At 48.9% G+C, this 14,327-nt stretch overlaps 1 protein-coding gene across 3 annotated transcripts in view; it reads left to right on the forward strand.

Annotated features, from left to right (window-relative positions):
* The first annotated feature begins 5,880 nt into the window (after positions 1-5,880).
* The window catches only part of ZMAT4 (zinc finger matrin-type 4), a 346,711-nt gene continuing 338,264 nt past the window's right edge, over positions 5,881-14,327 (forward strand). For all 3 annotated transcript variants that reach the window (XM_067722052.1, XM_067722051.1, XM_067722050.1), the window contains exon 1: positions 5,881-6,020. The gene's annotated coding sequence lies outside the window, so the exon portion shown is untranslated. The remainder of the gene's footprint in view (positions 6,021-14,327) is intronic.

The raw sequence follows: 14,327 nt of genomic DNA on the forward strand, positions 1-14,327 counted from the left end.
CTTTCAGCTCTTGGCTTTCCACTGATGCTAAGTGTGATATGCATTTGGATGGCCAATGCGGCCGAGATGGGATGCTACACTCTCCCCTGAACATTTTGAACAGGTCGGGATGACCCTTGCGCTAGATGTTACCAGATGTCCATTTCTTCCAGCCGTGAAAGAAGTTGATCTGTCCATGTTGTCATCAACTGTTCATTGTTGGGATTTCTAAGTGTTTGGCCTGCACTGTCCTAACTGCTGTGGGTATCACTGTGGATTTGGGGGTGACATGGGTGTGGTGTTAAGGCTACCAAATAAACGTAACATGGAGTAGCAGATATGAAAATGGGCATATGGAAACAATAATGAAAATACAAACAAGAATGTAACTAATTTTAACTTGTGTGGTGCAAGGTAAAATTGAAGCGTCCTGGCAGACAGGAGAAGTGACGGAAGGAGAGATGCGTCTGGACCTTGGAGGACGGCTGAGATCTCACAGGAGAAGGCAGGTGCGAGGGAGACACGGGGGCAGCCACCGGGAGGCCAGGAGGCTGGAGTGAGCATGCTGAGAGAGGCTGTGATGGGATCGTGGTCCGTGAGGATGAGGGTGGAGGAAGTTACCCAGGTGGGACAGGGCCAGGTTTCACCTGACTCTGAAAGCCAGGCAGAAGGCAGACTAGAAACTTGAGGCTTGTGTTTCTCAAACCCCACGCTACTCATAAATATGCAGCATCTTCCTGGAAACTCAGTGTTATGCAAATATTTGGGGCAACTCATTCTTTAACTCATGTACTGAAACAAACGTTTTGGAGTAGAATACAAAATTGGCGTGACTTTCGTAATAAAATATGTATTTTTGAAGACATTTTGGTTTATGGCAGGTCCCTTGCATGACACTGTCACACCCCCAGGGACTCTTCTCCATATGGAGTGTATCACGGGACAGTTTGAGAATTTCCTTAAGCAATAGGAAATGAAACCTCACTGCCCAAGGCTTTGCTCTGTGCCTGGAGCATCTTTTCTGCCCCTGTGAGCATCTTCTGGTCCCACTCCAAGAGCTGATCTGACATCTGGGCTAATAGAGCAGAGTGACTGCGTGTCCCACGAATATTCGCCAATTCCAAGACGTGGTCCCTTAATATCAAGTGCTAGGACATCTGTACGGTCCTTTGTAGGTTGATTTGCCATCATACTCTCCACAGCCCTAGAAATAATAATACCCTGATTTACAAATGAGGGAATGATGTGCGGCAGGTTTTGTAAACAAGTTGGATGGGTACTTTCGAGAAGACTGTATGTCAGGACATGGGTCCTGGCAGGCAGGGGGCCCCGTAGTCATATTCACGTGTGCAGCCCTTTGATCTGGAAGGTGCCTTCTGTCACGGTCATCCGCCAGCTTTGTGGAAGGCAGCCGCCCTTCCTCATTCAGTTCTCCAGCATCTGTCAACTTGTGCATTTCTGGACAAGAATTAATGACAGCTTTCAGCCCCATGTTTCTTATGAAGAATGTAACTGAAGCAAACAGAATTTAGGTGGGCAATTTAGTCTTGCAGATTGCTGTCTGTCCATCTGTCTGTTTCTGTCTCTTTCTCTCTCTCTTTCACGTTATTGACAATATCATCATGATTTGAAACCCCCAGAATCGCCTGCTTTTATTTAGCAGCGTATTTTAAATAGTAAAATACTGTCTTCAAAGCTCAGGAAGCCTTGTCTATTTTAATACCAACTTTCTGAAGGCTCACTGGTAATTAATGAAATCATTAAGAATGGTTCACGGTGACTGACACCTTCCTGGCAACCACAATCTCCTCTTATACTTAGAGGAAATGTCACTGGCTCCACAGGTTTGATTTGGGGAATGGAGTGGGTGGATGTTGGGGGCAGGAATCAGATTACATCAAGTTTCACAACAGCCATCAGCCAGAACGGGAAAGCTGTGAGTATGTTCCTCCAAGTTTCTCTACTTCGGAAGCTGTCCCTTCATCCATCCAATGCTGGTTTTCAGAAATACTGCTAATTTCATGTTTTCCAAGGCAGTATCGTGTGGCTCAACTCAATCAGCAAAGATGTAAGGTTGAAAGTCACCCTTTCTTTTTTCTGTTGTTGTTTTTTCTCCCATTTTCACACATTTCCTTTTTTCTTGGCATTGCCTAGGTTTATTCTCCTCTTCTCCCTTTTAGGAACAGAATTTGGCATAAATAAATGATAACTGACAAAATGGTATAAGCAGGAGGGCAAACACAGGGTTTCTCCAGCCTCCGCTGCGGGCCAGGGTAGTTTGTTGTAGCAGGTGGTTACCCACAAGAAGGACAGGGAGCTCCAACGGCTGCTGTTTAATTTGTATTTTGATAAAGCAACCCACAGCCTTCCATTAATTGCTGAAAATGGAACGTGAACCCCCTCCAAAGCCTTTCAGGTCACTAATGCACTGAAATTGTTAAGTCGAAATGGACCACTTTAGCCAGGGCACTGCCCACAAGATGGAATTCGGTACATTTCATGCCTCAATGCACTTAAATGGTATGGAGCTGACACTTAATACAAATGCAAGCACCAGGGGAATCCGCATACTTAATCTGCGTTCTCCAACTCTCAGAATTAAGCAGTTGATCTATGGGACACAAAGGGATCATCCTTCTCTCAAAGAGAATATTTTATGACCAGGCAGTTTATTTATTTATTTGAATTTTATTTATTTATTTTTTATACATCTGCTTCTTATTAGTTATCTATTTTATACATACTAGTGTATATATGTCAATCCCAATCTCCCAGTTCATCCCACCACCACCAGGCAGTTTAAAAGGCACTGACATAAACAACTGTTTACAGCTCTCTCTCTCTCTCTCTCTCATCTTCAAAAGGCAAAAAGTACATGTAAGGACTTGCTGTTTGGCAGACAAAGCATTTTAGAAAATCACTTGAAATGCTTTCATTTTCCTTTGAGGATGGCTGAACCTTTGATAGGTGCTCAAGAGAGTTCTTATAATTTAGTTATTTCTCTTATTTTTTTTTAAGGGGGAGAAATGGGACAGTGTGAAGGCACAGAGCTGAAGCCTGCATTTTTTTTTCATTTTACCTTCATTTATTTCTTCCTTTATACAGCTCTGCGTTTCTGATTTATATCCTTTTTTTACTTGCTAAATAACTTCTTTTAATATTTCTTGCAAGGCAGGTCTACTGGCAACAAATTTCCTTAGTTTTTGTTTGTCTGAGAAAGTTTTTATTTCTCCTTCATGTTTAACAGATAATTGCACTGAATACAGAATTCTAGTTTGCTGGGGTTATTTCTTGCAACACTTTAAACACTTCACTCTCTTCTTGCTTGCACGGTTTCTGACAAGAGATTTGCTCAGTTCATATCATTGTTACTCTAGAGGCAAGCTGCTTCCTAATATCTTCTGGTTTCTTTTAAGATATTCTTTGTCTTTGGTTTTCTGCTGTTTGAGTATGATGTGCCCAGGTGTCTAATTTTTGGTATTTATCCTGCTTCATGTTCTCTGAGATTCCTGTATCTGTGGATTCCACCCATTATTCAAATAGACTTCTGCTTCTTTCTTTCTTGTTATTTTGGGTTTCCCATTACTCAAGTGTTAACATCTTTTGTAATTGTCCCAGATTGGGGGGCATTTTGTTCTTTTTTTCATTCTTTTATTCTTTGCCCTTCAACTTCAGGAGTTTCTGTTGACAGGTTTGCAAGGTCACTGGTTCTTTCCTCAGTCTTGTCCAGTCTATTATTGAGCCCATCAAAGGCATTCTTTTTTTTCTTTTTTTAACATCTTTATTGGAGTATAATTGCTTTACAATGGTGTGTTAGTTTCTGCTGTATAACAAACTGAATCAGCTGTACATATACATATATCCCCATATCGCCTCCTTCTTGCTCTCTGCTTTCTTGTGGAAGTGGAAATCTTATGGCTTAAATCATAAAAGTGTTATTTATGGCTTTTACTACATGACTGAACATGCCAGGTTTTCTGGGACAGGGTTAATTTCAAATGAACAGCTAAGTTTAATTTCATCCTTGTGGCTTTGTAAGAATTTCACCTAGACAAAGGAAGGAAATAGAAAAACAAATACTTTGCTACATCCCTTGTCCTAGTTTTTGACTCCTAACAAGGGTTACTCTCCTTTTAGCCATGCTGATGTTTGGAAAGCCACTATGGAAATGACTTAATATTTTGAGGTATATGTCTCATAAATAAAATGTGTGTCCCTCATCTTCTCATTTCCTTCCAGCGCTCGAGGGAGTAAGAAGACATGGAGTGCAGAGCTGCCTCATTTTCCGGAGAGAATAGGGGCACTGAGAGCTTGGAGGGATGGTGGTAGCTGTCACAGTGTTTTGTCCTGAATTTTTACCTCCTGGAATCCAGGATGGGCCCCTTCCCCACCCCACCAGCTGGATGAGTGATCACAGTGGAATAATGATGCCAAGAGGCTCAGAGGTACACTCTACATTTTGAATTGGGTTTTATTAGTCAGCCCACTTATTGAGTGCTATGTGCTCTCACTGGAGTTATAAAGATATACATGATACCGGCTCTGCCCCTACAGAGCTTGCAATGTGTTTAGGGAAGCCAGGCATATCCCCATGAAGGAGAAGCTCACTGAACAGGGCAGGAGGAACTTTTGCCTCCAAGGATGCAGATGGTGATAAAGATTGCAATTGTCTGAGGCTACGGGGGACGAACTGGAACCATAGCCTGGACTCAGAGACATGTGGACCCCAGAAGGAAAAGGGTGAAAGGCTAGTTCTAACTAATCTGAAATTTGATATTCCAAGAGCTTCCTTTAAAAGGCCCTTTTAAAATTCTTTTTCTTCCTCTTAAAGAATTCAGCTATCAAATGATGTCTGCTATCAAATGATGTCCTTTCCACACAGTGAAAAATGTACACTAAGGAAAGAAAAAGGGCAAGACTCATGCTCTATGATTCCTTGTTGAACAAGGACAAGCATTTGGACTGTTCTCACCCCTTGATGAGCTCCTTTTCCTCTCCTTCCTTGCTTTGGTTGATGATATGAGTCTAAGCAATTCACTGAAGCCACGTGAGAACAAGCAAGAGTCAGGGTCCAAGCAGGATTACTAGCTTGGGGAATGCCTATCTCTCTGGACCTCCCTGTGAGGCCAGTGAGGATTCCCAGACTTTCGCAGACTTTAAAATCAGCTCTCCTGAGACTGAATAAGGTGCAAAAGGAAACTGTCTTCTCCGGCTGGGGGCTGAGGTGGACCATGTGGGAAAGAGCGGATGGATAAATCCAGGGAAGGTGCATCATCTGTCCTCCTAAATAATCTAAAACGACCTTCACATGCCCTCCAGGGTGGCCCGGGAAATACATCACTAGATTCCTCCAGCCCTTACCTTGCTCTGCTTCCCAGAGCCCGTGTTACACAGGCAGAAACACCACCGTCATATCTCTCCCTGCCCTCAGGAACATTCACCAGTTGGGGGAAAAATAAGGCCAGAAAATTGTTGCTATGGGCTCTGTTTTGTGGAAGTTAAAATGCTGGTGCAGGAATCTGATTGCTTGATAGCTCCCCCTCTCTCTCCATCTCTGTCTGTCTCTCTCTCCCTCCCTCCCTCCCTCCCTCCCTCTCTCTCTCTCACCCTCCACCCTTTCTCGGCTCTCCCTCTCTCCCACCCCCACTTTTTCTACTCTGCCCCTCTTCCCTCCACTGGACTCCCAGGGCTGCTCCCACACCGGGCCGGAGAAGAGCCTTACAGGTTGTCAATGAAACCTGAAATTATTTCCTTTGATGGCTCAGATAATAGTAGGAGCCAAGGCAATGAGTGAGGTCGTCTGAAACCAATGCAGTTCTGCCCGGGACCCGGGAGCCAATCGCAGGAGCAGAGGGCGGGGCGTCAGCGCCAGCAGATAATTGCTAAGTGCATCGCTAGCACAGTTGGTCCGAGCCGCCGAAGGGTCTGGTCGCAGAGACGGGGACGCGCAATCCTCAGCGTGCTCCATCCCGACAGCAGCCCTCCACGGCTCGGCAGGGCAGCGAGCCTCTGGGCACCGGCCCCGCTGCTCCACGGAAAAGGTACTCCTGCTGCATCCCGGCGGGGCTGCTCTTGGTTTCTGTCCTCAGTGGCTTGCAGTTTAGCCTCTGTAGAGGGGTTGCAGAAAGAAAAGTTTAGGGGAGGAAATGTGACAGCGGAGGGAAATCACCGTCTTTTGTTGGGAGGAAAACAAGCTGACGGTTTGGGAAACTTCTGTGCTGTCTAGAACTGGATTTGTTTATACTCTCTCAGTTAGCCGCGCTCAGGTCTGTGGAAATAGGTCTAGTCTTGGGCTAGGGTGCCTGCCGGTTGGGGTGTAGATTTGGGTTTGTTGGGTGAAGGGGGTTGAACCCTGGATGTACTGCTTCCTGGCGGACCCATTGCTGGGTGGCTGATTCTGGGAAGCCTGATGGGTTGGTTGGGTTTTCCACCATAGGGTCTGCCCCCCTTGACTTTACCTTATCCTACTGTCCCCCAACTCTTGTGACCTTCAGCTTGAGTCCTTCCTCAAACTTCTGTCTCCTTCCTCGCCCCTCCCCCTTGCCGACTCTGTCTCTGCTCACTTGATGTGGGGGAAGGAGACGTTTCCTGGGGTGTGGGCGACTGTCCGGTTTGACCTGATGGGCGTCTGCCTGTCACATAACTTGGTGAGAAACCAACAAAACGGTTCCCAGAGGAAAAGCCATCACTCCACTGATTAGCTCCCCCAAACTCTGGAAGACTCTCTGGGCTTGGTGCGTACTGAAATAAAGGGGATGGAATGAAATTGCATCCCGTGTGAAGGTTACACCCTCACCAGGGACAGGCTGTAGGGTGCTAAGGAAGCCCGAGGCTCTGGGTGCATGGGGGGCTGAGGGGCTGCTGGTACCACCAGCCCTGCTGCCTGTGATGACCACTCTTCAAGTAAAGGGCTGGCCACGGCAGGAGGCTGGTCCAGGCACGTAGCATCCTTGTTCATTTATGAACAGTTAGGACGACAAGGGCCCTGCTGGCTCTTAGTCCCACTTGTGGTCCTGAGAAGAAGTCCTTCTCCCCACATTCTGCCACCCGGGAGGTGTTAGGTCAGTGGGCCTCCTAGGAAGCAGGGTCCCCGTGGGAGAAGGTGAAGTTCTTGGTCTTAAACTTCCTTCCTGCTTTGGGGCAGGCAGCCCCTATATGAACGGTCCACGGCACACCGCCAGGTGTGTCCTCCCACCTGCCGGGTCCTCAGAAGCTGCTGGTTCAGGACTGATCTTCCAAATCCCTGAGCCCCTCTGACTTCTAGCCTAGACCCGAAGCTGGGAAGTTCGGTTCCCAGTCCTGGCAGGATGGGGATGTGCTGGGAGGACTCCTCCAGACACCTGGTCCGCAGGACACCCTTCCCGCCGAGGTGTAGACGCCTCTGTTCTCCGGCTCCACAAATCACATTCACTCTTTAATTCTTTTTTTCTTTAACCTCCACAAGGGCTTCTCCTCTACCTCCTTTACATAGCCGTTTCGGGTGGGAGATGTTATTGCTGAAGCTCTATTCACAATGCTTAAAAAGAAACCCAGCTGCCCGACTTTTGTTTTTCTTGGTCAGGATACAGTCAGCTTTCTCCTCTGTACATGTTGCCTGGCAGTAAACAAAACAAGCTTGCAGCCCCGCAAAGGAGAATGCCTTTGTGTTTGGGAGGCTGGAGCGGAGGCTGAACTTTTATTGCCTGTTGGGGCATCTTTGGCCCAAGACCTTCTCCTCTGTGATCTGTCTGGGGCAGGTGACCCTCAGAGAGCCCATGAGAGAAGACATCCAGCAGGTGGGAGATTTTGAAAAGGGGCACCTTGGTTTTCATGAAGGCAGTGATAACACGAGAACGTGCTTTGGAGTTGGAGGGGTATCTAGAACCGGGGACAGGTAGCAAAATTGTGGATCCCTCCCACCGATGCCGATCTGCTAGATTTCTATCGTGATAGAGGACATTCAAAGTAAGGCTTTGAAACCGGCTCCGGAGCAGTGACTCATGCGGAGCTAGAAGGCTGGGTGGGGGAGGGGGCAGAGGGAGCTGCAAAGTACAAGTGGGACACACTGGAAACACTTGCTTTCCTCCTTCCCTCTCCTCCTCTGCAGTCTTCCTTGTAGCTCCCTATTTGGAACAAAGATCATTAAAATAACAACTTTAGGCTAAAAAAAGCATAATGGGAGCTGAAGAATAATTGAAGAGTCTCAAAACCCCATCACTGCAACTTCACCTCGGATGGGGCGTGAAACCCAGGGTCCAACCACTGCGTGATCCAGTGCGGAGAATTTCATTGCTGGCTGGTGATGGGCTGATTGGTTCCTTGTGAAGCCAGGCACCTGTTTGTGTCTGAAGGGACTGATTAGTGTTCAGGAAATTAAATTTGTCACTCGTCATTTCATCAGACGTGGTGGCTTGAGCCTGGACCCCGGATAGGCACCATTCATAGGTCTCTCCCCAGCTGGCCCAACAGGATTTCTCTCCTTCAACCACTGTGCTGTGAAGGGGTTTCCTCTTTCTGCTTTCACAAGCCCTGGGTCATCTACCTGGCCAAAGTCCCTTCCTTACTTTTCTGCTTCTCTTTCCCATTCCTTTCATCATCAACACGTCAGTAAATAATCTGTTTGCCAGTCTGCTTTGATCCTGTCATCTTGTGCCAATCACGCTACTTCCCCTGAAGTAGGGTAGAAAACATATTAAGATTTTGATCAGAGACAAGCCTTTGAGTCTTCTATCTTAAGATTTAGTGTTGCGGTTTGGGGGAAATCAAATCAGCACGTTTATTGTGTTAAGTGTTGAAACGTCTTCTTTTTCTCTGGTGGATGTGTGAACTCCCAGTTATCCTGGGGGCTGGGGTGTGTCTGGGGGTCGGAAATAAGTCTGGAGTGGCCTCTGAAAGGTGGAGAGGTTCGAGTGGGATGTTTCTGTTTATTCAAGATGCGGTGAAGGCTGTTTTGAAATGCGTTCGCTCTGCTCTTATTTTTCCTCTTCGTTCTTCACTTAGGACCATTTCGTAGCCCAAATTATCAGTGACTAATTCGCTCGTCTCCCTTTTCCGTACACTCGTGTGGTCCCTTCCTCCCTCCTCACTTTTGGGAGCAGTTTCACACTGAAGCTGGGACCTGAACCGTCTTACTTCATCCCAATAGATGCCTGTCTTTTCTTTCTTCCCTTCTGGTTCTTCCTTGCCATCACTTAAGGGCACCCTAGAGGTTGAGATTTAATATTAGACACCACGCTTACCTTAATTCTGAAACAGTGAACCAGGGGTGTCAGGAATTCTGGAATGCACCTGGCGTTGGCCCTGGGGGAGCACTGTGTTCAGTTCTAGACCTCACGGGGCACCTGGGGTGGTGCAGCCGCCCTGTGTGAGGCCGGTGGGCACAGACCCACCGGCTGTGCTGAGCCCCACCCTCCCGTAGCCTCCATGCGCAGGACTGACCTTGGAAACCAGCACGCGGTGGCGTTTGTTTGGTCAGCCTCCCATTCTTTGTTTTTTGTTCTCTCCTCACCCCTAAATCTCTCTACCAAGAGTTAGGATCCGTTGACTTATTCGTACTAAAGTGTGAATAGTTAACAGTGTTGTGACTTTCGAGGTGTTTGAGCTCTTAGTGGTATTCAGGGTGGAGTTTCATTTGTCTGCTAACGGGATGGGGGACGTGAGTGTGGATCGGGAGCGTCTGGGCGATTGTGGCTCTTTGCTTTTCCGTTAAGGCTCGTTTTGCTCTTACCCGTGGATACGCTGCAGTTACTCGGGGCGCAGTGCTGGCAGGATTTGGGGTCCAGCAGCTGAAGCTGGATTCCTCAGATTGGACCTTGGGCACTGCATCTATTTTCCTTTTCTGACCTTCCTGTAAAGCCCGGGGCTTGGACTGTGTTCTCATCCATCCTTTTCTGCTCTGACCTTCTCTCTGCATTTTGCCACCCGGGTCCTAAATCCAGCTGGGGATGTAACAGCTCCAGAAGGACTCGGGTTTACAGAGCTGCTCTGGCGCCGGCCACGGCGTTCAGCGATGCTCCCAGAGCCGGAGTTCCATGCAGGCAGGTCGGAAGGAATGGTGGCTGCTGTACCAGAAGGAAAACAGGCTGAGGGGTGATGTAATAACTGATTTTGGTTTAGGAGGGGATGTTATATGGAGGATGGCGACCAGCTGTTCTCCATCTCCAGTAAGGACTGAACGAGAGAAAATAGATAGAAATTGCAGCAGATGGACTTAGATTAGGTATGAGGAAGAATTTTCCATCAGCAAGAGCTGTTAAAAAGGGAAGGTTCGGAGCCTCCATGATGATCTTTAGGAAACGGATGAGCAGGAGATTCAGCTGGAGGACGAGGCAGGGGACTGTGGTGAGGCGACAGGCAGGGGCCGTCTAGTGCAGGGATTCTGGCCCATTCCTGATGAGGGTCCTTGTTTATGTCTCTGAGACCTCGCCTGTGCTCTGGGGCATCAAAGGGACCGAGAGTCAGTCCGAGGGATGGAGCCGACCAAGCCGAGCTGCCCTCCTGCTGCTGCCTGAGGGCCAGACCCTGTCTGTGGCTTGAGGACCTCTCCTCAGGTCTAACCTTTCATTTCCAGATGTGGCGAACGAGGCCCAGAGAGGTGAGAGGCCTGGCGTTGTCACACGGTGACCCGATGGCAGAGCCGGGATCAGAATCAAGGTCCTCCATCCCCAGTCAGTGTTACCTGCTTTGTAGCTCATTTCTTTCCTTGTTTCGAAATTGAAGGGCCATTTCCTTTTTTCTGGGCTGCTGCCTCTATCTATCCAAATGGCAGAGACAGGGAGCCCTGCAGTCTGCAGTGGTCATTGAGTGCCCGTTACTGATACCGTGTAACCAACTCCGGCTTCCCTGGTTTACATGGCAGACACTTTGGTCCCTGTCATTGGATGGGAAGGGGCTTCTGCAAGGCCAGGGTTGGCAGGATGCATGCCAGACACTGGGGAGGAGAGGAGGGGATGGGGTAGAACTGCAGGGACCAGGAAGAGAGAGAGGCAGAAAATAAAGGATGACTTAATCGGCAGCTTATGAAGGCAAGAGCCTTTAGATGTCGAGTTCCAACTCCTCATAGGATAAATGAAATAAAAGTGGTCCACAGCATGTGTGGGCTCTGGACAAGACACGTCACCAGTCACCTTTACCCAGCAAAACAGAATTCTGAATTTCTCTTGGATTCTCATTTCTAAGAGAAGCTTCTACAACGTGGGGCTGAAATTCTACCTTCCTTCTGGCCAGACTTGATTCACCTTTGGGCAGACGCACCTCCTGGATGCTTGGAGGCTCAGGGCAGGGTGCACACTTCCGCAGAGGGGGGCTGTCTCAGGGCCCAGAGGCTGGCTCCCTGGGGGCCCAGGGATGGTAGTGGAGGGATGCTGTCTAGCCAGCAGCCTGGGGATGAACACAGAGGCTGGCCCTCTGGAGAGCCAGGCAGAGGCTGGGGACCGCTTTGCCCTGTGGTGCTTTGAGCCGTGTAGGCAGCAAGATGAATTGGTGAAATGAGCATCACCAAGTGAATACATATTTTATTTGAAAAAAAAAAGGGATAAAACACTAAGGTTTGTGCTGGGCTAGCTAGGGGTGAGTGCTCGGCGGGGAGGGCACGATCCTTGCACACCCACAGCCCGCGGGCGTGTCTTTGTGCTGATGAAGGCTTCCTGAGCACTGAGGCAGGTACCAGGGGTCAGGGTGGGGTTCTTCCAGGAACAAGGTAGGTGTGATTCTTCCGAGGGAACCTCTGTGGAAGGACCGTCAGCCCCGGAGGCAGCCAAGGGGGCTGTCTGTCCAAGGAATGGCTGGGAGAGAAGATGCAGAGAGGCCAAAGCGGGAGGGGACACCGTGAGCCGCCAGGGGCTGGGCTACCCTGCATGTGAGACAGGCTTGAGGGATGGAGAGAGCTTGCAAAGATGACGAAGGGAGAGGAGGGGTGGGTAGCCGGGGGAAGACAGGAAACCCGGGGGCTGCGGAGCTCGTCCACAGAAGGAGAGGGAGCCTCTGGGCCCTGAGACAGCCCCCCTCTGCGGAAGTGTGCACCCTGCCCTGGGCCTCCGAGCATCCAGGAGGTGCGTCTGCCCAAAGGTGAATCAAGTCTGGCCAGAAGGAAGGTAGAATTTCAGCCCCACGTTGCAGAAGCTTCTCTTAGAAACGAGAATCCAAGTGAAATTCAAAATTCTGTTTCGCTGGGTAAAGGTGACTGGTGAAGTGTCTTGTCCAGAGCCCACGCGTGCTGTGAACCACTGCATGGAACCTGGGTCACCAGTCCCAGCCCAGGGTGCTCTCGTCCCAGCCCTGCTTCCCCCATGTCCTTTTTATTCAGAAGGACCTTCAGCTGACTTGTCACTTCTGCCCTCAGTGTGGGTGCTGTGCGCTACCGATACAAGGCGGTGTCGTAAGCGTGACAGTGGGGGGCCCGGATGCAGGCTGCACTGGGTGCCCTTACTTGGCGTGGTCAGAGGAGGCCTCCTGCAGAGAGGAACACGGTGGGGGGCGGGGGGACCTGACAAATAAACCGGATCCCCCCAGGTGGCTGGGGGAGACAGGGCAGCCACAGGTCAAGACCCAGAAGCAGGAAGCAGCGGGCGCCAGCGCCCCGTGGGTAACACTTGGAGTGGCTCCATCTGAGTACACGAGGGATGTTTGGGGGGTGTGGGAGGAGGAGGTACCGGTGCCCCAGGTAGGGAGGGACCAGCTGGCCAAACTCAGGGACGGAAGGGTTTTAGGCAGGAAAAGACAGTCACGTTTGCATTTAGGGAAAATGAGATGGGAATGGAGAGCGTGGGGGTGGGGTGGGGTGGTGAGGTTGGGGAGGGGCAAGCCTGGGATGCAGAAGCCGGGTCCGAAGTCATTTGCTGCTGTTCAGGGGAGAAAGCATGAGGGCCTGGAGGAAGAAGTCTAAGACGGTGAGGGACCGTCAGAGGGTGATCCTCTGGCTTCATGAGTTACACTAGATCAGGCAAAAATGAAGAGGAATTATTCATCCCTGGAGAAGGGGCTGACAGGTGAGAGGGAAGGTCCCACTATTAGATGAAAGAGAGGGGTGCCCCCCCCCCGAAGACAGGATGAGAGCAAATGGGTTTAAACAACAGGAAAAGGGTATAAGGTAGCATTAGCATTAATGCCTTAATGGAGGGGACTTTTAAACACAGGGGCAGAATCATCAGAGGCGGCTGTGGACTAATTCTCTTCTCCATAGAGTATTAACCAATCAGCCTGTCCCCTGATAGAGAAGTGGGCAGAGGATGTAAAGAGATCATTCACATGCAAAGAAGGAGAAACGTCCAGAAAACTATGCCAAAGTGTCCGACCTCACTAATCACTAAAATACAGAATTAAAAGCAAGATATTATTGCCCAGCTAGCAGATGAGCAAAAAGGAAAATGGGTATCAGTGCTGTTAAGAGTACCGGCAAATGGATGTTTTCAGACTTAGCTTGTGGGAAGATAATTTGCTAACGTAAGCGACATGTCTTAAAAACGTACCCATTGAACCAGTTAGCCATTCTGCTTCTAGGAATTTATCCTAAGGAAATCATCAGAGCTGTGCAAAATAGTTCTAACCAAGGATATTCCTTTCAGCATTACTCATTATAACAAAACATTGTATGGGGGGATTAGTTAAATCTAATATGGTGCATATATAAAAGGGAAATTAAGGAAGCTATTAACATGACACTCAGTAATGGATAAGGATATGGGAAAATGCTAACCATATATATCAAGTAAAGAAAGGTTTAAAAACGTATAGGGTATAAATGCAGTTTTGTAAAAACAAAAAGATGTGTACAGTCAAGAAAAAATAGAACAGATTACAAATATATTGAAGTGATAACAGTGGTTCTCTTCGGGTTTTAGGAGGCACTGTTTTTTATTTTGTTCAACTTTTCTTTATTTCCCAAATTTCCCACAGTAAATGTGCTATTTTACAGATGAGAAAAACACGCTAAGTCACTTCCTCAAACCATGAATGTTCAAGCAGAGACTCCACATGTAGCAATGGATCCGGTCCTCTGTTCTCACTAAAAAGCATCCCACGGGGCAGGGTGGACCCGCAGACCTGACCCCCAGGTCAGACCAATGTGCACAGGCCACTCAGCATGTGCTTCCCCGCATCCGTCAGGGCCGAGTGTCGAGGGTGCGGCACCTCTGGGCAGGACATGGGGACCCTGGGCGGTAGCACCCTGCTCTTTTCTCCCCACCTCAACCCCAGGCCGCATCTAAAGGGGTCAGACCCACCCTACGTTTCAGGCGGTGTGTTGACAGGCATCATGGATACCTGCTGATTCCCCCAGTGGAGACGTTGAGGCTCTGACAGGCTGAGGCTCGTCCAGGGTCACAAAGCCAGCGAGTGGCAGGGCCGGGTCACGGGGAACGGGGATGTCAGAG

This window comes from Pseudorca crassidens, chromosome 21, assembly GCF_039906515.1.
Source record: "Pseudorca crassidens isolate mPseCra1 chromosome 21, mPseCra1.hap1, whole genome shotgun sequence".
NCBI lineage: Eukaryota > Metazoa > Chordata > Mammalia > Artiodactyla > Delphinidae > Pseudorca > Pseudorca crassidens.